This window comes from Bubalus bubalis, chromosome 8 (assembly GCF_019923935.1).
Source record: "Bubalus bubalis isolate 160015118507 breed Murrah chromosome 8, NDDB_SH_1, whole genome shotgun sequence".
Taxonomy (NCBI): domain Eukaryota; kingdom Metazoa; phylum Chordata; class Mammalia; order Artiodactyla; family Bovidae; genus Bubalus; species Bubalus bubalis.
Genome location: NC_059164.1, coordinates 57,733,147 through 57,757,862, shown reverse-complemented (window position 1 = coordinate 57,757,862; position 24,716 = coordinate 57,733,147). Strand labels below are relative to the sequence as shown.

Genomic DNA, 24,716 nt, shown 5'->3' with positions numbered 1-24,716 from the left:
CAGACTGGTTCTAAACAGGAAAAGGAGTACGTCAACGCTGTATATTGTTACCCTGCTTATTTAACTTATATGCAGAGTACATCATGAGAAACGCTGGGCTGGATGAAGCACAAGCTAGAATCAAGATTGCTGGGAGAAATATCAATAACCTCAGATATGCAGATGACACCACCCTTATGGCAGAAAGCAAAGAAAAGCTAAACAGTCTCTTGATGAAAGTAAAAGAGGAGAGTGAAAAAGTTGGCTTAAAGCTCAACATTCAGAAAACTAAGATCATGGCATCTGGTCCCATCACTTCATGGCAGATAGATGGGGAAACAGTGTAAATAGTGGCAGACTTTATTTGGGGGGGGGGGGCTCAAAAATCACTGTAGATGGTGACTGCAGCCATGAAATTGAAAGAAGCTTACTCCTTAGAAGAAAAGTTATGACCCACCTAGACAGCATATTAAAAAGCAGTGATACTATTTGCCAACAAAGGTCCATCTAGTCAAGGCTATGGTTTTTCCAGTGGTCATGTATGGATGTGAGAGTTGGACTATAAAGAAAGATGAGTGCTGAAGAATTGATGCCTTTGAACTGTGGTGTTGGAGGAGACTCTTGAGAGTCCTTTGGACTACAAGGAGATTCAACCAGTCCATCCTAAAGGAAATCAGTCCTGAATATTCATTGAAATGACTGATGTTGAAGCTGAAACTCCAATACTTTGGCCACCTGATGCAAAGAACTGACTCATTGGAAAAGACTCTGATGCTGGGAAACATTGAAGGCGAGAGGAGAAGGGGATGACAGAGAATGAGATGGTTGGATGGCATCACTGACTCAACAGACATGAGTTTGAGTAAACTCCAGGAATTGGTGATGGACAGGAAGGCCTGGCATGCTGCAGTACATGGGATCACAAACAGTCGGACATGACTGAGTGACTTAACTAAACTGAACCGAACTGCAGGGTGGTTATCTTCTCTTGCTTCTTATCTCCTTCTTAATGTTGAGGATATTTCTCTTTCCTTCATCCTCTCATAGTGTCCATGTATGTATAAAGCATGTTGAATGTTTCTGTATTCAGTTCAGTTCAGCCGCTCAGTCATGTCAGACTCTTTGTGACCTCATGAAATGCAGCACACCAGGCCTCCCTGTCCATCATTAACTCCCGGAGTCCACCCAAACTCATGTCCATTGACCCAGTGATACCATCCAACCATCTCATCCTCTGTTGTCCCCTTCTCGTCCTGCCTTCAATCTTTCAGCATCAGGGTCTTTTCCAATAAGTCAGCTCTTCACATCAGGTAGCCAAAGTATTGGGGCTTCAGCTTCAACATCAGCCTTTCCAACAAACACGCAGGACTGATCTCCTTTAGGTTGGACTCGTTGGATTTCCTTGCAGTCCAAGGGACTCTCAAGAGTCTTCTCCAACACCACAGTTCAAAAGCATCAATTTTTCAGCGCTCAGCTTTCTTTATAGTCCAACTCTCTCATCCATACATGACCACTGGAAAAACCATAGCCTTGACTAGATGGACCTTTGTTGACAAAGTAATGTCTCTGCTTTTCAATATGCTGTCTAGATGGGTCATAACTTTCCTTCCAAGGAGTAAGCGTCTTTTAATTTCATGGCTGCAATCACCATCTGCAGTGATTTTGGAGCCCCCAAAATTAAAGTCATCCACTGTGTGCACTGTTTCCCCATCTATTTCCCATGAAGTGATGGGACCAGATGCCATGATCTTAGTTTTCTGAATGTTGAGCTTTAAGCCAACTTTTTCACTCTCCTCTTTCACTTTCATTAAGAGGCTCTTTAGTTCTTCTTCACTTTCTGCCATGAGGATGATGTCATCTGCATATCTGAGGTTATTGATATTTCTCCTGGCAATCTTGATTCCAGCTTGTGCTTCCTCCAGCCCAGCGTTTCTCATGATGTACTCTGCATATAAATTAAATAAGCAGGGTGACAATATACAGCCTTGATGTACTCCTTTTCCTATTTGGAACCAGTCTGTTGTTCCATGTCCAGTTCTAACTATTGCTTCCTGACCTGCATACAAATTTCTCAAGAGGCAGGTCAAATGGTCTGGTATTCCCATCTCTTTCAGAATTTTCCACAGTAATTGTGATCCACACAGTGAAATGCTTTGGCATAATCAATGAAGTTGAAGTAGATGTTTTTCTGGAACTCTATTGCTTTTTCAATGATCCAGCGGATGTTGGCAATTGGATCTCTGGTTCCTGTGTCTTTTCTAAAACCAGCTTGAACATCTGGAAGTTCATGGTTCATGTATTGCTGAAGTCTGTTTTGGAGGATTTTAAGCACTATTTTGCTAGCGTGTGAGATGAGTGCAATTGTGCGGTAGTTTGAGCATTCTTTGGCATTGCCTTTCTTTGGGATTGGAATGCAAACTGACCTTTTCCAGTCCTGTGGCCACTGCTGAATTTTCCAAATTTGCTGGCATATTGAGTGCAGCACCTTCACAGCATCATCTTTCAGGATTTGAAATAGCTCAACTGGAATTCCACCACCTCCACTTGCTCTGTTTCTGTATGGAAGACTATAATTACAATGCAAGACTGAACACAACTTTAAATTCTTCCCATTCTAGAAACATGTTGCATTGTCACATTACAGAAATTATCTTCCCTATTCCTCTATTATCTTACCAAATCATTTTCTTATCTTCCTTTATCCTCATAAATTTCCTCATCTACTAAATGTGTCATCCTCCAAACACAAGACACCTAAATCTGCAACTATTATGAAGAACTCCCAGATATTCGCTGCTGCTAAATTTTAAGGGGCTTCCCTGGTGTCCCAGTGGTAAAGAATTGGCTACAATGTAAGACATACAGGTTTGATCCCTGTTGTCCGGAAGATCCCCTGGAGAAGAACATAACAATCTATTCCAGTAGTCTTGTCTAGGAAATCCCAGGGGCAGAGAACCTGACAGGCTATAGAAACAACTTACCGACTAAACAACATTTTAAGGAGTTTGACTATATCATTAGATTCTAAAGCTCAAATATTTAGGTCTTCAGGGAGGTTTTAAGTCTGCAAGTTTATGTATAAAGAAAAGTATAGATGTTTTGTGTGGAATTTAGTAATAAATTGGATGGAAATTTGTAAAAATCCATGAGAATAGCCCTAGAAAGTGACCTCTAAGTTCTGTGTCCTGGTGTTGAACTTGATTTCACCGTCAAAAGAAATTCTACCACTAAATCTGAAACCATTGTTTCTTTCATTGGGAAATGGAGGTTATATAGCTTTCATATAGCTCATACACATTGACATCTTAAATAAGTACATCACAAGTATATTTTAAATATGAAATAACATGAGATCAAACTCACTGCTAATGCCAGAATTTCAGCTCTAAAATAATCATAGGGGGATCTTAAATACAAAACTGTGTTTACCTCTATGAATAAATATCAACTTCCCTAGCACTTAGGGAACACTGTAGCTTTTTGGTTTAGGCATTTTTTATTTGATTTTAGTCATGGGACATAGCATCTCAACTATCTAAATACAGAAAGTATGCACAAAAATAATCCTTTTTATGTGATTTATGTATATTTTTATGTGTTCACTGAGTAAATCTGGCTTATTCATGATTCTAATGAAGAGCTGCTTAAGATTCATTGTGTTTTTACATCTATAAAGAAGTAAAATTTCTCATCTACTTATACACTTAGATATGGAAGAGGGGCACCTTGCCTCCCCAATACAAAACACTATAGCCAGTTCTACAAGAACTTCATTCTTCGGATATGGAACAATTTTTTTCTTTAAAAATACCTAGAGGACCTATTGTTACTTATATAATTGTAATTGTTCCTTACCTGAGACTCATGTATCTCATTCAAATTCTGTTTGAGGAAAATAATGAGAACTGAGAAATGCACATGGAGTTGTAGGAAAGAGGGGGCAACACAGCTGGAGAAAAGAAAGGGTCTTACTTGGTTTTTAAAAACAAGGCAAAAAATGTCAAATCCTTCAATTTGATTTAAGATCAGTCTTGCATATATTCTATTGAAGCATGATTTTCTGATTGTGAATTGCCTCCACATTTTATAATAACAGAATTTTAAAATAATTATTGTCTTAATAGCTAATATCAGAATCATCTTAGGAGGGTATTATTTTTATTAGAAAAATTCCTTGATCAATCTTTCTGCTAGAAGAAAGACCCACAGGCCTGGTCATGAGTCTCAAGGTTTCTGAGAGAAGAGCTGAACTGTTCTGCCTAACCAAAGGAGTTTTTGGAGCTCCTAGAACTGTAGAACAAGGAGAAATTTGGATATAGAACTAGGTGCTAACAACTTTATGGTCTGTAATGTGATTACTCTTGACCTCTGATTCTCCAGTAAGGTCTATTAATACTAAACTCATACGTTATTTAGTGAAAACAAGTGATAGTATTTTCTTGACTGCAGTGATGTAGTGTAAATAGAAATGTTGTCTCTACTTAAGGAGATCCAGAAGCTAGAAGAACCCATGAACATGGATGCTTCAAGAGAATTTCCAGAAATCTTGAGGTACACTCTGAACTTGTATCAGCTAGGGAAATGGTGAAGGAGTATGTGTGTACGTGAGTGGAGGGTGTTGAGTTAAACTAACTTGTCTCAGAATGGCAGGGGAACACCACTTGGCATCTGGGTTTCACTGCTTATAGGTTACGTATGACTCTCCTGGTCATTCCTCTGCACACACTCACTACGAGAAAGACAAAAGAAAGATGGTAAAAGAAAGTGCAACACAGGTTTGAATCTGAATGAGCTAAAGTGTCAAGGACTAATGTGGGTAGTTGAGAATAGAAAATCAATAGCATGAGTCAAAGGTTGTGGTCACTGGCTTTCTTCAGAATTCAAGTATACTTCAACTTAATACTCTGCTTCTCATGCCTTTCACATTTTTCTGCATGCCTTTTCCATACCACAAATCACTGGTTTGTTGATTGTCATGCACGTTTTTGAAATTATTAATAATAACCATGTCAAGAGTAATACTTTATTTTGTAAGAGATAGCTCTTTGTAATTTGCTTAATGTTTCACAAGCATCTCATTTGATTTTTGCAGTAACCTTGAGGATATACAGGGTTTTATTATTATTGTCATTTACAAATAAAAAAGTAAATTTTAGACAGGTCGAGTACTCACTCTCAGTTGCACAATTAGCAGGTTGAAGTTGGTTTTTAAACAATTTTATTGAGGTGTACTTAACATAAATTGCACATATTGAAAGCACACAATTTAATAAATTTTGACATATGCATACAACATTGAATAATCATCTCAGTTAACATAGTGAATAGTATCCAACACCCCCAATAGTTTCTTGGTTTTACTTTGTAATTTCTCCCTCCTGACCCTTCTGCCTCACCCTAACTCCCATTTCCAGGCAACCACTGATCTGATTTCTGTCTATATATATTAGTTTCCATTTCCCAGAATTTTATATAAATTAAATCATACAGTATATGTTCCTTTTTGTCTGTCTTCACCACTCTATATATACATATATATATATATAGAGAGAGAGAGTATCATCCAAACTGTAATGAATATCAATAGTTCATTTCTTTAATTGCTGAGTTATATTCCATTGTACGAATGTACACAAGATGTCTATCCACTCACATGTTGAAAGACATTTTTGTTTCCAATTTCTGACTATTCCAAATAAATCTGCTACGGACATTGCTAGTGGAGGTGATGGAATTCCAGTTGAGCTATTTCAATCCTGAAAGATGATGCTGTGAAAGTGCTACACTCAATATGCCAGCAAATTTGGAAAACTCAGCAGTGGCCACAGGACTGGAAAAGGTCAGTTTGCATTCCAATCCCAAAGAAAGGCAATGCCAAAGAATGCTCAAACTACTGCACAATTGCATTCATCTCACATGCTAGTAAAGTAATGCTCAAAATTCTCCAAGCCAGGCTTCAGCAATATGTGAACCGTGAACTTCCTGATGTTCAAGCTGGTTTTAGAAAAGGCAGAGGAACCAGAGATCAAATTGCCAACATCTGCTGGATCATGGAAAAAGCAAGAGAGTTCCAGGAAAATATCTATTTCTGCTTTATTGACTATGCCAAAGCCTTTGACTGTGTGGATCACAATCGACTGTGGAAAATTCTGAAAGAGATGGGAATACCAGACCATTTGACCTGCCTCTTGGGAAATTTGTATGCAGGTCAGGAAGCAACAGTTAGAACTGGACATGGAACAACAGACTGGTTCCAAATAGGAAAAGGAGTACGTCAAGGCTGTATATTGTCACCCTGCTTATTTAACTTCTATGCAGAGTACATCATGAGAAACACTGGGCTGGAAGAAGCACAAGCTGGAATCAAGATTGCCGGGAGAAATATCAATAACCTCAGATATGCAGATGACACCACCCTTATGGCAGAAAGTGAAGAGGAACTAAAAAGCCTCTTGATGAAAGTGAAAGAGGAGTGAAAAAGTTGGCTTAAAGCTCAACGTTCAGAAAACTAAGATCATGGCATCCGGTCCCATCACTTCATGGGTGATAGATGGGGAAACAGTGGAAACAGTGTCAGACTTTATTTTTCTGGGCTCCAAAATCACTACAGATGGTGACTGCGGCCATGAAATTAAAAGATGCTTACTCATTGGAAGGAAGTTTGTGACCAACCTAGATAGCATATTCAAAAGCAGAGACATTACTTTGCCAACAAAGGCCTGTCTAGTCAAGGCTATGGTCTTTCCAGTGGTCATGTATGGATGTGAGTGTTGGACTGTGAAGAAGGCTGAGTGCCGAAGAATTGATGCTTTTTAACTGTGGTGTTGAAGACTCTTGAGAGTCCCTTGGACTGCAAGGAGATCCAACCAGTCCATTCTGAAGGAGATCAGCCCTGGGATTTCTTTGGAAGAAATGATGCTAAAGCTGAAACTTCAGTACTTTGGCCACCTCATTGCAAAGAGTTGACTCATTGGAAAAGACTCTGATTTTGGGAGGGATTGGGGGCAAGAGGAGAAGGGGATGACAGAGGATGAGATGGCTGGATGGCATCACTGACCCAATGGACATGAGTCTGAGTGAACTCCGGGAGTTGGTGATGGACAGGGAGGCCTGGAGTGCTGTGATTCATGGGGTCGCAAAGAGTCGGACACAACTGAGCGACTGAACTGAACTGATGTACATTCATGTACAAGTCTACATATGGACACATGCTTCTCTTTCTCTTAGGTAAATACCTAGGAGTGGAATGGGTGGATTATATGGTAGGCATAAGTTAAAATTTTAAGAAGCTGTCAAATTGTTTTCTAAAGTTGTTATACAATTGTATATTCCCACTAGCAGTGAGTGAGACTGCAAATTGCTTCATATTCTTGCCAAAACTTCTCTTAGTCAATCTCTTTCATTTTATCCACTCTAGTCCATGTATAATTGTATCTCATTGTGGTTCTAACTATGTTTTCCTAATGAGTAATGATTTTGAGCATTTTCTCACATGCTTGTCTACCATCCACATATCTCCTTTATTGAAATGTCTGTTGAAATATTTTGCCTATATTTAAATTAGGTTTTCAGTCTTTTATTACTGAGTTGTAAAAGTTCTGTGTATAGTCTGTACACAAGTCCTTTGATTGTTTTATGTTTTGTAATTATTTTCTCCCAGTCTATGGTTTCATTTGTATTTTCTTAACAGTGATTTTTAAAACACAGAAATTTTTACTTTTGATTAAATCCAGTTTATCAATTTCTTTATGAATCATGCTTTTCACATTGCATCTTAGAAAGTTTCCCTACAATTATATTTTCTACTGTAGGTTTTACAGCTTTAGGTATTGCATTTTGGTCTATCATCTGTTTGAGTTAATAATTTCATTATGGTGTGAGAAATGAATGGAAATTTTGAGAGGTTTGGGGGGTTTTGCATTGGATTTTCAATGGTTCTAATATTATTTCTTGAAAAGACTATCCTTTATCCACTGAAATGCTTTTGCAGCACTACCAGTTTAATGGTTCTTGGGCCTAGAGTAGGAAATGAAAGCTTTTATCTGTGATTTGAGACTTGGATTGAGGGATGCAGCACTTTTAAATTATTCCCCCATTTTGTAAGAGTCTCTTTAGTCAAAGACCAGGGTTCTCCTGTCAATGTTTATTATAGTCATCAACTTTGGGGCACAGTGTCCAAGGTACCTGAGAGTAACTGTGATAATTAAAGTGTCTATTTCCTCCTAAGCACATGCCATCTGTCAGTCAGACAGATCCAGGAGACATTGTGACCTCAGATGAGTAAGCCCTATTATTATATACAGAAAGGACTCATTGACATCATCACTGTCAGAGAAGTCAAAGGAGAATATACAAATGGGAGAATATAATGCTTGATCTGATCCAAAGCAATTAATATAATTTTCTGTTTAAGTTAAATTTGCTGATAGGATACTGGTGCAGGGTTTGATTCATGAGATTTGGTTTAAATTCCAATAAAAGAAAGACAATTAATCAAGAAGGAATTATGTATATTCCTTCTTGTATGTATATGTATATATGTATATGTATATGTATATATATGTATATGTATAATATGTATATAATATAAAAAAGTATATTATGATGGATTTCCTTATCATTATTATTATTATTAATGTAACAAGGCTAATTATAGTCTTAGTAATACAGTAATCATTAATATGCTGATACTATGATCATTATGTGTCAACTTTTGAAAAGAATAATTGACTGAGACCTTGGTTTTTGATCATTTATTACTTCTTGTTTGGAGTTGAGGAATGGCTCTTTTTAACCTTCATAATCAAAAACTTTATTTCAGTGATTACACAATGAACAAGAAGTAATGTGTTCTTAGTGTTTTATGTCACTATTGTTTCTATGTCTTTAAGAGAAGAAAGATATTCTCTTTTTAAAACCAGAAATATATTCTGCCTGAAGTAACTTGAAAACTTCCTCATTGTGAAGTTTGCAGGGATATCACGGATCACAAAGATTTCTGTTACTCAGATATATCTTCTCCTTCATCCTTGTGGTTACTCTTCCTACAGACATGCTTGCCTGCTCAGTAGCTAAGTGGTGTCTGACTCCTTGAGATCCCACGGACTATAGCTCACCAGTTCCTCTATCCATGGGATTTCTTTGGCAAGAATGTGGGGTGGGTTGCCATTTCCTCCTCCAGAGGGTCTTCCTGATCCAGTGATAGAACCTGCATCTCTTGCACTGGCAGGCCGATTCTTTACCTCTGCACCACCTGGGAAGCCCACTCTTCCTACAGACAGGGAGAGACAATTTTACAGTTATGATCAAAGGATCCTTTAAGATTTAATTGAAAGTACCTAAATATTCTTCATTTGTAGAGTAGCTACATGTCACTTATGGGCAGAGGCAGAGTCTAATTTATATTGATGTCTCCAATATCTACTATATTTCCTGACAGAGAACAGATGCATACTCAACACTTCTTGAAAAATGTGGGCAAATTCACCGATTTCTTTAGCCAACTATAACTAGGTTAGTCTTAATCCAAAATGATGAGGGATGTCATTAGATTTAATTCATTTATGTCTATTTGCTGCTAAGTCGCTTCAGTCGTGTCCGACTCTGCGCGACCCCACAGACGGCAGCCCACCAGGCTCTCCAGTCCCTGGGATTCTCTAGGCAAGAACACTGGAGTGGCTTGCCATTTCCTTCTCCATTATGTCTATTTACAAACTTGAATTTTAGAAATGACAATTATATTATTATTTGGTAGAGTCCTATTTTTAAATATATTGCCTAAGAATTTTTAATCAGCCAGGACATATACTTTATGAGTAGTTGGCTTATATAAAAGTATAAATAACTATATTATTAACAACTCAATATGGTTACTTCTGAGGTGACCTCCCTTTGGACTTGCAGTCCTTTCAGTCAAATGAATAGAATGCTTGATGAAGACTAGCTTAAAACAACAGGGCTAGTTTTATCATGTAATAAGAAATCCAATTGCTGCCAATAGTTTGGCTAAAAAATGCCAGACTTCTGTTCTGGCTTCTCTGGCCTAATTATTATTATTTTTTTTTATTTTTATTTGGCTGTCTTGGGTCTTAGTTGAAGCCTAAGAATCCTTAGTTACATCATGTGGGAACCAGTTCCCTGACCAGAGATTCAACTGGGCCCCCTGCATTGGGAGCATGGAATCTTTGCCACTGGACCAGCAGCAAAGTCCCTCTCTGGCTTTATTATTTTTATGGCTGCTTCTTATATCACATGCTCACAAAATTATGTTAAAAGCAGAAGCCAATGGGTGATTTGCTTTTCTATTTTCCTTTGTCAATAAAATTTTTTTCCCTTACTATCTTTTAATCTAACTTTAAGTTAATCTTTAGTACTACCTTTAGGCCACTTTCATAAGGACCAGATACCATCAATTTCTGAGTTCTTCATGAGTTCTGGAACAAAATGGAAATGAAGTTGCTTATTGGTTTTCTATGTTGTTGAGTAGGGGCTCAGCTTTCTTGTATCTATATTACTAATGACATATCTATTTGCTTTCCATCATCTTAAGTGTTGCTGTTATTGTCTCCTCTTTTTCTGTCTTTGACTTTGTGGGTTTTGTTTTTTGTTTTTTTTTTTTTTTTTTTTTTTTTTTTCCTTTAAAAAACCTCTTTACTGTCACTTTTAGGGTTCCAGGAAGGAGTGAGCCTATATGTATGTGTTCAATCTGCCATTACCATCTTTTACTGGAAGTCTCCTTAGCAATAGTTTCTTTGTATAATATATTGAGAACATCTTTCAGTATGATTAAATTCTTCTACTACACAATTTTTAATAGCTGCATCATGTTCTATTGTGGGAATATATGATCATTTATTTAATAACTTTCTTTTGGGTCATTTCCAATTTTTTAGTTTTAGAAGCAATGCTGTGATGAACATCTGTGTAGAAAATTTTGTACATGCCCATAAGTATTTCACTAAAACAAATTCCTAGAACCCGTATTATTTAATCAAGAGGTACACACATATATTAAGACTTCTGATATTTATTGATAACCCAGAAGAGAGGCCTTATTGATTTCATGTCTACCGGCTATTTATAAACATAATCTTTTCCTCACACACTCATCAACATTAGGCGTTATCATTTTAAAAATTCCCTTATACTTTTATTTTTTATTTTGTCAAATCAGAAGTGAACTCAACACAACTGATTTTGCTCTAATGTAATCATTAGAAAGAATGGATTAGATCCATTATTCTAAAACTGAATAAATTATATTTGGCAGAAGTCTCTAAATTTTAATCAATTTATATTAAAAAATAAAACCCTCTAAATAGCAGATCATTTGCTTTGGTTGTTCAGAAATATGTATTTCTACTGACTCTTAAAGCAATTTCATTAGAGACCTTTCTTACTCAATTAGATAGTCACTGAGGAAAAGTGAAGCTTACTTCTTATGGGATTGGTGGAAATTTTATAAATCCTACTTAGTCAATTGTCTCTTCTACTCTGTTAAACAAAATTGTAAAGGACTTGATCAATCATTTGTTCATGTTGGGAGCAGACCTGGGACTCTTATTTCTATATCTCTTAATTTGAGGGAAATATCTTAGCCTTGCCTGAAGGTCTTCCTTTGGCCACAGCAGAAAAAAATGGAAAGAACCATTTATTCAGGAGTGAGCCATGCTCCTCAATTTCATCCAGTAATGTTAGCCTTGCATGTGTGCTAAGTCATTTCAGTCATGTCCAACTCTTTGTGACCCTATGAACCCCACCTGGCTCCTCTGTCCAGGGGATTCTCCAGGCAGGAATACTAGAGTGGGTTGCCTTTCCCTCCTCCCAGGGATCTTCCTGACCCAGGGATCGAGCCAGACATTTTTTATGTCTCTTGTGTTGTCAGGCAAGTTCTTGACCACTAGCACCACCTGGGATGCCCAATGTTAGTTTTATCGCCTGTTTATTTGGTCTTTAAAGAGTATGGAGCTGTTCTTAATAGCATTAGAGAATGTCTATGAACAAAGTTAATTCTTTCCTGTTCACATTTATTAAAATCCTAGAGACAACTAGCAATTATGAAAGATTGTTTGAATGACAGGCAAATTCATCCATCCCAAGTGAGCTGTGACTTTCAAATACCTTTTTAATTGCTGAAGCCTTTCTTTACATGAAATTTTAAGTCTTACTTGCTTGACTTCCCCTCACTTCTGATAAGGTGAGCAATTTCCATCAGATGGAAATGCCAAGAACATTTTGCTAGCCCTCTGAAAGAGAGGCGTGTAATTGAGTGTCTCCCTCTTAGGACTGTCAAAATGTTTGGAGACAAACTTTGTAACTATAAGTTTCTTTCCTTCCCAACTTTTCTTCTGGTATAATGTATCTGTTTACTTTTTCTATGGTGATAAAGTGAAAGTGAAGTCGCTCAGTCGTGTCTGACTCTTTGCGACCCCATGGACTGTAGCCTACCATGCTCCTCTGTTCATGGGATTTTCCAGGCAAGAGTACTGGGGTGGGGTGCCATTGCCTTCTCCAGAGGATCTTCCAGACCCAGGGATCGAACCCAGGTCTCCAGCATTGTAGGCAGACGCTTTACCATCTGAGCCACCGTGAGTTTATATTCATATTTTCTCTTACTAAATATATTTTGTCAGCTGCTAATTCACTGAAAGACATGTTGAGAAACAAAGAAAAAGGACATTTTTAAAAACTGTCATGGAAATGGAGAGCCCTCAAAGATTTCTAAAAAGAATGATTTAATTATGTTTATAGGGTAGTAAGATAACACAGGTAGCTTTGTCAGGATAATTTAAAGGGGGTTTCAGATTGGGAACAAAATGGCACCCTAAGGACATTATAAAGGCTCTTGAACTTCAGGGGTTCACAGCCAAGAAAGGGAATAAAACTGTGTATATCAGACAGGTTACAGTTACAAAAAGAGAAACCATTCTTAGTTTTCCAGACAGAGGGGTTTTAATGAAAAAACGTGTTTACAAAGGTCACAAGCTGGGAAGCCAAACATGAAATTGTAAGTAACCCAGAGTTGAGCAACAAAAAGTGCTAGCATTTCTCTGAAGGGAAAGAGAGAGGAAGGAGGTGATGTGACAAGGCCCCAACTGGGGCAGTTTGGCTCGAGCTGCATCCATGGTGAGGACTGTCTGGAAGGTGCTAAGTCATGGAGGAGGAAGACGTCTGATGAATGTGACCACGGAGAAGATGCAGCAGCTGCTGTGGGGCCACCACGACCCCTTGAGGCAGATGGGCGAGGGAGAAGTACCCTGGCTTCTCCCTTCCTCCCATGCTCCAGTCTTTCACAACCTCCCATTGGCTGAGCCTACCTGGAGGCCAACTGACAAGAGACAGAGGCAATGTAGTACCCTAGTAGGCAGGACAGAGCAGGAGAAGGACAGAGTATGGGCCTGAGCCTCAAACATGCAAAAGACTGCATGTTTGCACGTAAAGGGATGAGGTTGTATTGAATACAATAAAATAACGGTGAACAATTTACGATGGAGCCAGAGAGAAAGATCAATTTCTACTCAGGTTAGAGTGCAGCTGATAAAGACCCACAGGGAACAATGTTTGCAGATGAATGAGGGCTGATTTGGGAACAAAGAGAGCAGATTCGATTATAAATATAGCTGCCACTAAATTTTAAGGGGTTTGGTTGTCTTACCAGAATTTTAAAGAAGACTAAGAGCATAAATCCTTAGATTTTCAAAGACATTTTAAAGTCTTCTGTCAATTTATACATGTAGAAAAAACATACAAAAGTTATTTTTTGAAAATGGATAAAGATTTGTTAATATTCAAAAGAAAAATGGCCTATGAAATTGACTTTTAAGGGCTCCAAAGAGAAAGACCTTGAGGTTTCCTGTGTGACATTCAGCTCAACTTCAAGAAAGTTGTGTTCTAATATTGTATTGAGACACTGGAAAGAGCTTTTAGTGTTCCTGTTGCTTGCAAAACAATTAAGCAATTTATGGGTGCATTTTAAATGCCTAGAATTGCCGCAAAGAACATGAGACTAAATTCACTGTTAATGCCAGATCTCAGACTATATACCATGATTCCAGCTCTGAAACTATTATATGATTCTAATATCATAGTCACATTTATCCCCATACATAAATATCAACTTCCTTCCCCTTGAATTTGATCAAGCCACCTTTGGCTGCTAATGTATGCCTCATTGGCTTCTTTGTTTAGGTGTATTTTTCATTTGATTTGATTTATTCCCTGATAGCTCAGTTGGCAAAGAATCTGCCTGCAATGCAGGAGACCCCGGTTCAATCCTGGGTCAGGAAGATCACTAGAGATGGGATAAGCTACCCATTCCAGTGTTCTTGGGCTTCCCTTGTGGCTCAGCTGGTAAAGAATCCACCTGCAATGTGGGAGACCTGGGTTTGATCCCTGGGTTGGGAAGATCCCTTGGAGAAGGGAAAGGCTACCCACTCCAGTATCCTGGCCTGGAGAATTCCATGGATTGCAGAGTTGTACACAACCGAGTGACTTTCACTTCACTTCACATTTAATTGTTTATTTATTTGGTTACACTGGGTCTTAGTTGTGGCACACGGGATCTTTGACTTCATCTTTCTTGATGCATGTGGTACTTTTTTTTTTTTTTTCTTTTGGTTGCTGTATTGGAAATTTAGGGATTGACCAGGGATCAAACACATATACCCTGTGTTGGAGTTTTTTAATCCTGGAATATGGTTATCTAATTTCCAAAATCAGATAATCATGCACAAAATTAGTATTTGTTGACTATTTATTTATACAGAGTGAATTCATCATGTATATGATTCTATTACACCTCAGTAAAATTCTTTATGTGTTTCCATATCTATGAAGTGACTAATTGCCCTCAATTTTGGGGTCTTTAGGAACATATTATCCTCTTTTTTCACTCATATTTTGCCCTACATAACAATAGGCTATTTAAAAGCTCAACATTTAATTTTGCAGACCAGATTTTCTAGAATATTTAAGGATTCCATTTATCTCTGGGTTTTTTACATTAGATACTTATAAGATGTCTAGGCAGTTGATCTATGATAATGCTTTCATTTTGATATTCTGTAAAATTCTAAAAGTTTAATATCTGGTTAACACAAGGATGTTCTAGAAGACTCATTTGTTGAAGCCTATTCTATGGCTTCCCTGGTGGCTCAGTGGTAAAAGACCTTCTTGCCAATGCAAGAGACATGGATTTGATCCCTGGGTCAGGAAGATTCCCTGGAGAAGGAAATGGTGACCTACTCCAGTATTGCTGCCTGGGAAATCCCATGGACAGAGGAGCCTGATGGGCTACAGTCCATGAGGTCACAAAAGAATTGGACACAAGTTGGCAACTAAACAACAACAACAACAGCAATTCTAGCTCCAACTTGGGATTAGTAACTATGGAAGATCACTGGTGCCCTCAGTTAAATGCCATTATGTACAAAGTAAGAGCTTTAGACCTTTTCCATCTACAGGGAAACTTCTAGCTGATAGAGTATTTCTATCTTTACATGTGAGGGAAGAAAATGTAACTTCTTTTTTCTGGTATTTTATTATTGAAATATCAACAATGCTTTAAAGCAGGGGTTCCCGACTTCCAGGATCTAATGCCTGATGATCTGTGGTAGAGCTGATGTAATAATAATAGAAATAAAGTGTACAATGAATGTAACCAGCCTAAAAGCACCCTCTGCCCCCCATCCGCTGCTTGTCTGTGGAAAAATTGTCTTCCATGAAACTGGTCCCTGGTATCAAAACATTTGGGGACTGCTGCTAGATCATTCCCTGTTTTCCTGTCACAGTTTACACAGAATGCCCTGGAATATAACCTGCCTTGGTGCTTTAGCCACTCTGAGAATGACTAGTCTTTGTATATCTAAAAATCTCATTTGACATGAAATTATAACATGTTGAAGAATAGTCTTTTATCTTGAAGCCAGAAGAAAGAACTTTTTATGGTATTCGGATTCTGAATACCAGCTGGGTTGACTTCTTAAGTCTTCAATTAGAAATTTGATTGGTGTGAATCACAGGGGTGATAGTAGGATAGAATGAATCTAATTTCATCATGCGGCTCAGATCTCTCTCCAGGTGGGTCTAATTCACTACACAGGATCAAGATGAGCCAGCTGCTCAACTTTGCCTGGTGATCAACAGGATGGAACTGTTCTTGAAGGTATTCAGTGTTTTGTGGGCTCTGAGTTCTCTCTTTGTCTCTTTTCTCTCTCAATCTCGCTACTTCTCTTCCTCCCTCTTTAATGGAATGCCTATATAAATTCTGGTTAAGATGGACTTTTAGCAAGGATTCCAAATTTCATAAACCTTGTAAAAAGATAAAAGTGTAGCATGGTGATGCTATTCTTTGCTGGGTACAAGAGAACATCTTACAGACTTTAAAGTGTTAATACAGTTTTCAAAACAGAATGGAGGAACCAGGCCAGAGGCCTAGTCACCCTGACCACTCTTCCCAGAAAAAACCCAATCTGGGATCTCAGGATTTCTCTAAGGGCAGCAGGAGAATCCTGGATGAACAACACGTGTGCCCTGGCATTCTGCCCCCACCTCCATCCTAGTCCATAAAGGGTCTGGCTCACTCCACGTGTGGGTCAAGCCCCACGCCTTGTGAAAGACTCCCTTCTCTCCCAGCTCAGAGGAGCTGTGGAGTGGCCCCCAGAGTCCATCTGAGAGTCTGAAGGCTTATTTGCAGCAAAGCAGGCTTCTGGAGCTGAATTTGGGGCTCCAATCTGACATCTGTTAAGGTATGAACACAATTTTTTTTTCCTAGTATCTCACAAAACTTCCAGATGTACTATGCTTTGTACAATATGGTGGTAATGGATTTACCCTTCAGGCTTTTCATTAGGAATAACTTCTGAAAGGGCTGAGAAATATCTTTTCTTAAAGAGCATTATACTCTTCTTGCTTTGTTTTCTGCTTTGTCATTATCATGTCTTCAGGATGTTCTCAAGCATTCTGTGGGCTTGGGTCTCACAAGGCAAATTGATTTGTACTTCAGGCTATGCTTAGTTATCTCTAGGTCCTGTTTTCATCTCATAGAAACATGTAGGTATCACTCATCTGCCTAAGGTCCCTCTCTTGTCTTTGTTGATTTATACTCCCGTGTTTCAATCATTTGGCAGAACTTTTTATTTTAATATTTTTGTATCACTGGCTTTTAAAAAAAGTTTGTGGTAGAATACATATAACATAAAAATTACTGTCTTAACCATTTTTTAAGTTCGCTGGTATTAAATATACTCACATTATTGTGCAATTAGGCCACCATCCATCCCCATAACCTTTTATCTGTAAAAGTGAAACCGATTACCTATCGAACAGTATGTTGTATGGTAGATTAAACAGTGTGTTTATTAAAAAGTATGCTGATTACCTATCAAATTCCCTATGCTCCCCTCCCCTAAGCCTGTGACAACTATCACTATACTCTTTATGATTTTGACTACTCTAAGTCCCTCATATAGGTGGAATTGGACCGTGTTTCTTTGTAACCCATTTATTTTACCTAGCATAAAGTCCTCGAGGTTCATCCATGTTGTAGCCTATTTACTCTCCCTTGTTTCTTAGGAGTGGGTATAAGGAGTCAACTGATTGTTCAAGGGCCAGTGTAGGGGGTGGTAAAGGGCTACTCTCTCTTTGGTTAGATTCTTAATCTTAAAAAAAAAAATTTTTTTTTAAAGTCTGTAACAGTTTCATTGTCCCTCCCAATGGGAAACCCCACTGGAGAACCCTGTTTTTACAGAAAGTTCTTAGAACTCCTAACCACCCCCACCCTTTTCACTTTTCTTTGCATCTCATTCTTCCTCTATAGTTACCAGGGTATTTTGCACTTGATTACATGTCCTTCATTTTTTTCTCTTCATCTGCATTCATCTTCTCTTCATCACCCCCTGAACAGGTTTTGAAAGAGAGGCTGGAGGGTGGTGGGGTTGTAGGGAAGAGGTGGAAGAAAAATAGGAAGGATTTTATCTCTTCTGTTACTTATAAGAAAAAAAAGTTGTTTGGCACCAATGTCCTTGTTGCTATTGCTGTTTTATGTGTGTGTGTGTAAGTCGGTCAGTTGTGTCCAACTCTGTGACTCTATGGACTATACAGTCCATAGAATTCTCCAGGTCAAAAGTCTGGAGTGGGTAGCCTTTCCCTTCTCCAGGGGATCTCTCCAACTCAGGGATTGAACCCAGGTCTCCTGCATTGCAGGCAGGTTCTTTACCAACTGAGCCACAAGGGTCTGATTTTATATCTTTAAGCATATTAAAAAGCAAGTGAGACAAATTATCATGCTAATATTGTTGTCAAAGTTTAAATACCTATATATTCTCAATGACTGCAGTGAAGGGCTTTTAAGGAGGGGGAGAACTAAGCTTAATGATCTTTTTTCAATCCGAAGACTTCTTTCAGCTGTACATTTTACAGCTGAACTTCTGGTATTTGACTTAATGTATTGGTAGCCATGGCTTTAGCAGCTAAGTTGAGTGAGTCCAAGGGCTACTTTATAAAGATCCTCCTTGCCTGGGAACATTCTGAGGTGGATAGGGTATCTACATTAGAATAGAGGAGCTAAATTCCTTGTTCTGGGCATGAGCCCTTAGCTTTAACACTCACCGTGCTGTGAAAGGATATTAAGATAACCCAAGAGTGGGGGAAACAAGAGGGCTCTGAAAAATATCCAAATTAATCTTTAAAATGTGTTATATGACTAAGAAACATTTTAGGCTTGAACTCAGTGCAGCATTTCAAAACTTAAGCTCAGTGAGCTATAATAGGGGCTAATCATAAAATTCTTAACTATAACAGCCTTTAATTACTGCAGGGTATAGTAATGCTTTGTAATGCTAACAGCAGTGGGATGCTATACCACTGTCTTTTCAAACAGTAGAACTGCCTTCAGCACCCTAAAAAATAATTACACTTCAAAGCGCTCCCTAGGATTGACCCCAAATGAGGGGGGAAAAATGGAGAAAGTAAAATCAGATAAAGACAGAAAGTTTCGTCTTCAGTGGTTTTTTTTTTTTTAATTCAATTTATTGACATGATAATTACAATTTAAGTTACAGCTGAATTCCATTATTTCAGATCTGGGGAATGAAAATTCATAGACTTATTCATGTTAAAACTGAGAGTAATTTGTTCAAAATATCCTGGTGGGAAGAAAATTGCCTTATGTCTTTGAGGGGTCATAATAGTTTTCACAGTGTCTACAATAAACCCAATGCAGGACATAACAGATAATTGAAAACAAAGCTGAATATATTAAGTCTGTTGGTGTAAAGGTTAAAGCAGTGGAATGAAGTATTCAGGTTAAGTGATGCTATTAATGCACTGTCTTCACAGGTGGTATGTCTAGCACATTAATACTTAATATGGCTCTTATGCTTTTCTTATAAAGTTTCCACACTTGCTTGCAATTTAAACATTTTTTAGAAGATAGGGTTTTTTTTTTTTTTTACAATGAACATTTTTTCTAAAAGCCTTTTTTAACTGTAGGTTAATCAAGCAATTGTGCCATGATCAAAGAGAACTAAAACTAACCTGAGGGATACATCATTATTGTTGGCAAATACATGAGTTTACTGTCCTAGCCAGTAAAATAAAAGCACATCATTTTCAAATGTGTCAATATCCGTAATACATAGGCTCATGAAAGTAACCATATCAAACTCAAAAATGGTTATTAAGGCTTTATTTTTTCTAAAACATTGAAAGTTTAGTTTTCAGATATTTAGAAAACAATATGTTCCTTCATTTTCCTTGATTTCCATCTTTTCCCTCTCTTTGCATTCTGTGTTTGCCCACAATACTTTTGTTTACTCTTTCCTCCTATTGTCCCGTTTCTCTCTCTCTCCACTCTCTCCTGCTCTTTACACATTTTACTTCTGCAGCCTTCTTCTAAAGAAGAGAAAGACAATCATCAAATTATGTAATGTTTATTCAAAGCGTTGATGAGATTTCAGAGTCTTCAGTATTGTACACATCAGAGCCGATGAGAAGGCACCAATCTTCAAATGTCTTCAATTCTATTCTGATATATCTCCAGTGGTGCCTACAAATATTATTGAATAGATTGATATTATTTTATCAGGCTTAGCCTCCCAAGCAGACTTTCACTCCAGGCTTTATTCCCTCTGTCAACTTGTATATTGCCATGAAGAATTTTCAGGCACAAAAATTGAGTGTATTCTCAGAAATATTTAATGTGTCTCCAACAACCACAATAGGGCCATCATCCTTGGTGTATTAGGCTCATCACTGTATGAGCTCTGTCAACAAGTCTAGTTCCTGCTGCTTCCACTCCCTGAATTCTAGCCCTGCACTCTCTCTGGTTACTCCTGCTTCCCCTCCCCCCCCCCCCCCCCCCCCACCTACCCTTGCTATCTCATTCTTCCCTCCACTTATCCAGAATTAGAGCAAATCACTTTTTTTCTGGGCTCCCACTTGATTTTGTAAGTACCCACATATTAGCATGTGTTTTAATTCCAAGGGCACTTACCTGCTTCTCTTTCACAGAACATACAGGATTCTAAACTCTTTGAGGGCAGAACAGGAATTTGAATTCAGGTCTTTTTAACCTGAGAAGCCACTGTGTTTTATATCATATTGAATCTGAGGAATTGATAGCAAATGAAGAAGTTGAAGGTACAACTAAGATTTCAAATTTAAATGAGTGGGCAGATGGTGATTACTTGGATCAAGAGAGAAACTATGGAAGAAGTAGTTTATGGGTGGCAACATTACAAACCCATAGTGAAGGATGTGAGTAAAAAGAGTGTGATGAGTGGCTCACTGAGAAATGCCAACATATAAGGCTTGAGGGCTGGAGCTCAGAAGAAGGGAACAATGCAAGGATAGAAGCCAAGGTGGACAGATTTTTAAGGAGAAAAGAATTATCACTAGAAGATGCTTTAAAAGTCCATTAAATTTGGGGACTGACGATAGACTGGTGATACACAGAAAATCATTCCAAAGGCATCTTGATATCCAGGGTGGGGGTAAATAGAATTGTAGTAAATTCTAGAGTGAGATAAAGTTGACGTATAGTTGGAGTATATGTGTTACTAACTTTGGACTTGAAAGTGGGTAAGGAATGGGGGTTGCATGTTTGGTGCAAGACATTTCTTGGAAGTGAGAAATAAGCGTGTGTGGAGGTATTTTTAATGTACTTGTAGGTTGAAGGGAGGGAGCTGGTAGGGATAAGGGTGTGAATGTACAGAAAATAGGAGGGGACTAGTATGCAGAGGAAAAAGAATGGGACAGGATGCAGAGCACAGATGGAGAGTTTGGCTGGGTTGGACTTTTCTCTCAGTCTAGAGGGATGAGTGAGATGCTGCGTGAAGGTATATTATGTTTGAGAAGGAAGGGAAAAGATTGGATAATTTTATAACTCATAATTCTGATCGTTCCTTTATTAAATGGAAGGGACCTTTTACATTCAGATGTTGTTAGAGTGCTGATATCTTGTATTTGCCTTCTGAATTTTGTGATGTCAAAAGGTGGGCACAACCTTGCCTTTGTCCAACTTATGCCTCTATCAGTGGCAATTTATATCAGTCTCAGGAGAGAAATGAAGTTCTGTAGCTCAATGTAGGAAAGCAATGGGGGTGTACTGATGGACCCCACAAGTGTTTACCTCCAATTGTGATATCTGAAAGTTTTAAAAAATTCTTATGCAGAAAAGTAATTTTTTTCCAGGCTATTTTAGTAGTCATTAATGCAATTAAAGCAGTTAAGCTTTGCACTCTATGGCTCTGCTTACTTCTGGACTTTTATTGCACAGTGAGTTTGGAGATGTGCATATAATGCTTGTCAAGCCTTGAAGAGCTCAGGAACATAATTTTTTTTTTTTTTTACCAAAATTAATAATGTTTACAAAACACAGAAACCTGGAAAAATATTATAAACTTAGAATTGAGCAATTGTTTTGTAAAATGCAGTGTGGTGAGTACTCAATATGTGTGCCTAGTTGTTCAGTCGTGTCTGACTATTTGCTACCCCATGGACTATAGCCTGCCAGGTTCCTCTGTCCATGGGATTTTTCAAGCAAGAATACTGGAGCGGGTTGACATTTCCTTCTCCAGGGGATCTTCCTGACCCAGGGTTCAAACCTGAGTCTCCTGTAGCTCCTGCATTGCCGGCAGATTCTTTACTGCTGAGCCATCAGGGAAACCTAAGTACTCAATGTGATTAGTTGCTCAGTCATGTCTGACTCTTTGTGACCCCATGGGCTGTAGCCCATCAGGCTCCTCTTTCCATGGGATTCTCCAGGCAAGAATACTGGAGTGGGTTGCCATGCCCTCTTCCAGGGCAGTCTTCCTAAACCAGGGATCGAACACATGTCTCCCACATTTCAGGCAGATTCTTTACCATCTGAGCCAACAGGGAAGCTCAAGTACTCAATAAATACTCATTATTATCAATACGCATCTTCAGAACAATCTTACAATGTGTGTCTTTTTATTTCGAGCTTACTAATTGGAGAATAAAAGTTAAGAAAATTTAATTACCCAAGATCCACAGCACAACTAAAATAATGCTAGACTTGAAGTTCAAATTAAAGTCCTTTTCCAGATAAAGCCTTATTTCTTCTGAGATAATAGACTGCCTCTCAATTCTGTGAAATCGCATCAGGGAACATCGGTTTTCGTAGAAGTCAAATGGCACACAGTTATGACCCAAAACCGCAATGTAACTCAGGGATCTACATGAGGAAGTCAGCGTTTTTGTCCTCTTAACCTCAAATCTTTATGCAGTGTAATTTTCTGTAGGCCATACTTTAATTCGTGTTTTAGGGAATATGCACATTTAATTCTGCTTGATTGCATAGGGTACAGTTATCCATACTCTTTCAAAATTTTCACTATGTTTAATTTATGAAATTCCTGCTTTCATGAGCTCATATGGCTTCAACTTTTAAGTGTAGCCTACTTTAAATATTTGATAGGTTAATGAAAAAAATTTTGAGCCTTTCGTTTTTATAAATGGATTTTTTTGAACATGTATTAGAACTCTCAACATAAAGAGAGTCTTGGGATTAACTTTTTTTGGCAGAGTTATAATAGCTACTATTTATAGAATCCCTACCATACACTAAAAGCTTTGCATGCAGCATCTTATTTATTTGAAGAACCAGTGTCTAATCTCACTATGGTGTCAGTTTGAACTCCTGGATGTTGACTCTTCAATTCTTACAATGAGAGAATAAGCATTTTTTTTTTTTTAAATTCCTCCCAATTTCAGTTCAGTTCAGTTACTCAGTTGTGTCTGACTCTTTGCGACCCCATGAATCGCAGCACACCAGGCCTACCTGTCCAACACCAACTCCCGGAGTTCACTCAGACTCACGTCCATCGAGTCAAGTGATGCCATCCAGCCATCTCATCCTCTGCCATCCCCTTCTCTTCCTGCCCCCAATCCCTCCCAGCATCAGGGTCTTTTCCAATGAGTCAACTCTTCGCATGAGGTGGCCAAAGTACTGGAGTTTCAGCTTTAGCATCATTCCTTCCAAAGAAATCCCAGGGCTGATCTCCTTCAGAATGGACTGGCTGGATCTCCTTGCAGTCCAAGGGACTCTCAAGGGTCTTCTCCAACACCACAGTTCAAAAGCATCAATTCTTCGGCACTCAGCATCCTCCCAACTTAGTCCATGCTTAAACCAGAAAGAGAAACTAAATCATAGCTATCCAAATAAAGCAACAAATGAAATGAGGCAATACTTTTCTTCACAAGGACTGGTTTAGAAAGTGATTACTGCAAGGTTATTTAAAAGTGCTAAGTAGCCATTAATAAAATATTGAATGAATTAATCCAACATTGTGAATACTACACTTTTGATTTTTTAAATGTTGTACATAGTCTGGAAATTACTTGGCTTGTTTTTCATACTGCTTGTGAGGCTCTGGATTTCTGGGATTACAGCAGGCTTCCCTCATAGCTCAGTTGGTAAAGAATCCTCCTGCAATGCAGGAGACCCCAGGTCGATTCCTGTGTTGGGAAGATCCACTGGAGAAGGGATAGGCTACCCTCCAGTATTCTTGGGCTTCTCCCGTTCCTCAGCTGGTAAAAAAAATCTGCCTGCAATGCGGGAGACCTGGGTTTGATCCCTGGGTGGGAAGATCCCCTGGAGAAGGGAAAAGCTACTCACTCCAGTATTCTGGCCTGGAGAATTCCATGGACTGTATAGTCCATGGGGTTGCAAAGAGTTGGGCACCACTGAGCAACTTTGTCACTTTCACAATTCACATAGTATTTGCTAAGCATGTCTGATATGGTCAAGGTTCTATAATAGGTCTCAGGAGGGAAGAAGCTAGGGTAAGGTTAGGGATTGGGAAGGAAGGAAAAATTTACTGTTTCCTGCCAGTGGAATTGACACAAAATTGTGAGAAGGAAGGATAATACAAATTACTGTGATACACTTAACAAATGCAGAATAGTGATGAATGAAAGTACTGAAAACACTGACACTTTTATGATTCTATATTTAAAAATTGAAATTGATTTTTAAAAATATTTTACTCTTATGGGATGCACTAAAGCATGAGGAAAAGTAGTAATATTTTGAGTTTGTTTGGGTTTTTCCCTACATGTTAGTTGCTTAGTCATACCCAACTCTTTGCGACCCCATGGACTGTAGTCCACCAAGCTTCTCTGTCCATAGGATTCTCCAGGCAAGAATACTGGAGAGGGTAGCCATTCCCTTCTCCAGGGGGTTTTCCCTAAGAAGGTACAGAAAAACCCAAATT

At 38.4% G+C, this 24,716-nt stretch overlaps 1 long non-coding RNA gene across 4 annotated transcripts in view; it reads left to right on the top strand.

Moving 5' to 3' along the window:
• The window catches only part of LOC123334724, a 204,860-nt gene that overhangs the window by 5,562 nt on the left and 174,582 nt on the right, over positions 1 to 24,716 (top strand). Inside the window, exons 2-3 of one of the 4 annotated variants that reach the window (XR_006552791.1) lie at positions 4,466 to 4,530; positions 16,057 to 16,141. This is a non-coding gene — a long non-coding RNA (uncharacterized LOC123334724). Of the gene's footprint in view, positions 1 to 4,465; positions 4,531 to 16,044; positions 16,142 to 16,244; positions 16,725 to 24,716 lie in introns of those variants that run through there. The other 3 variants (XR_006552789.1, XR_006552788.1, XR_006552790.1) reach the window with 3 other exon arrangements.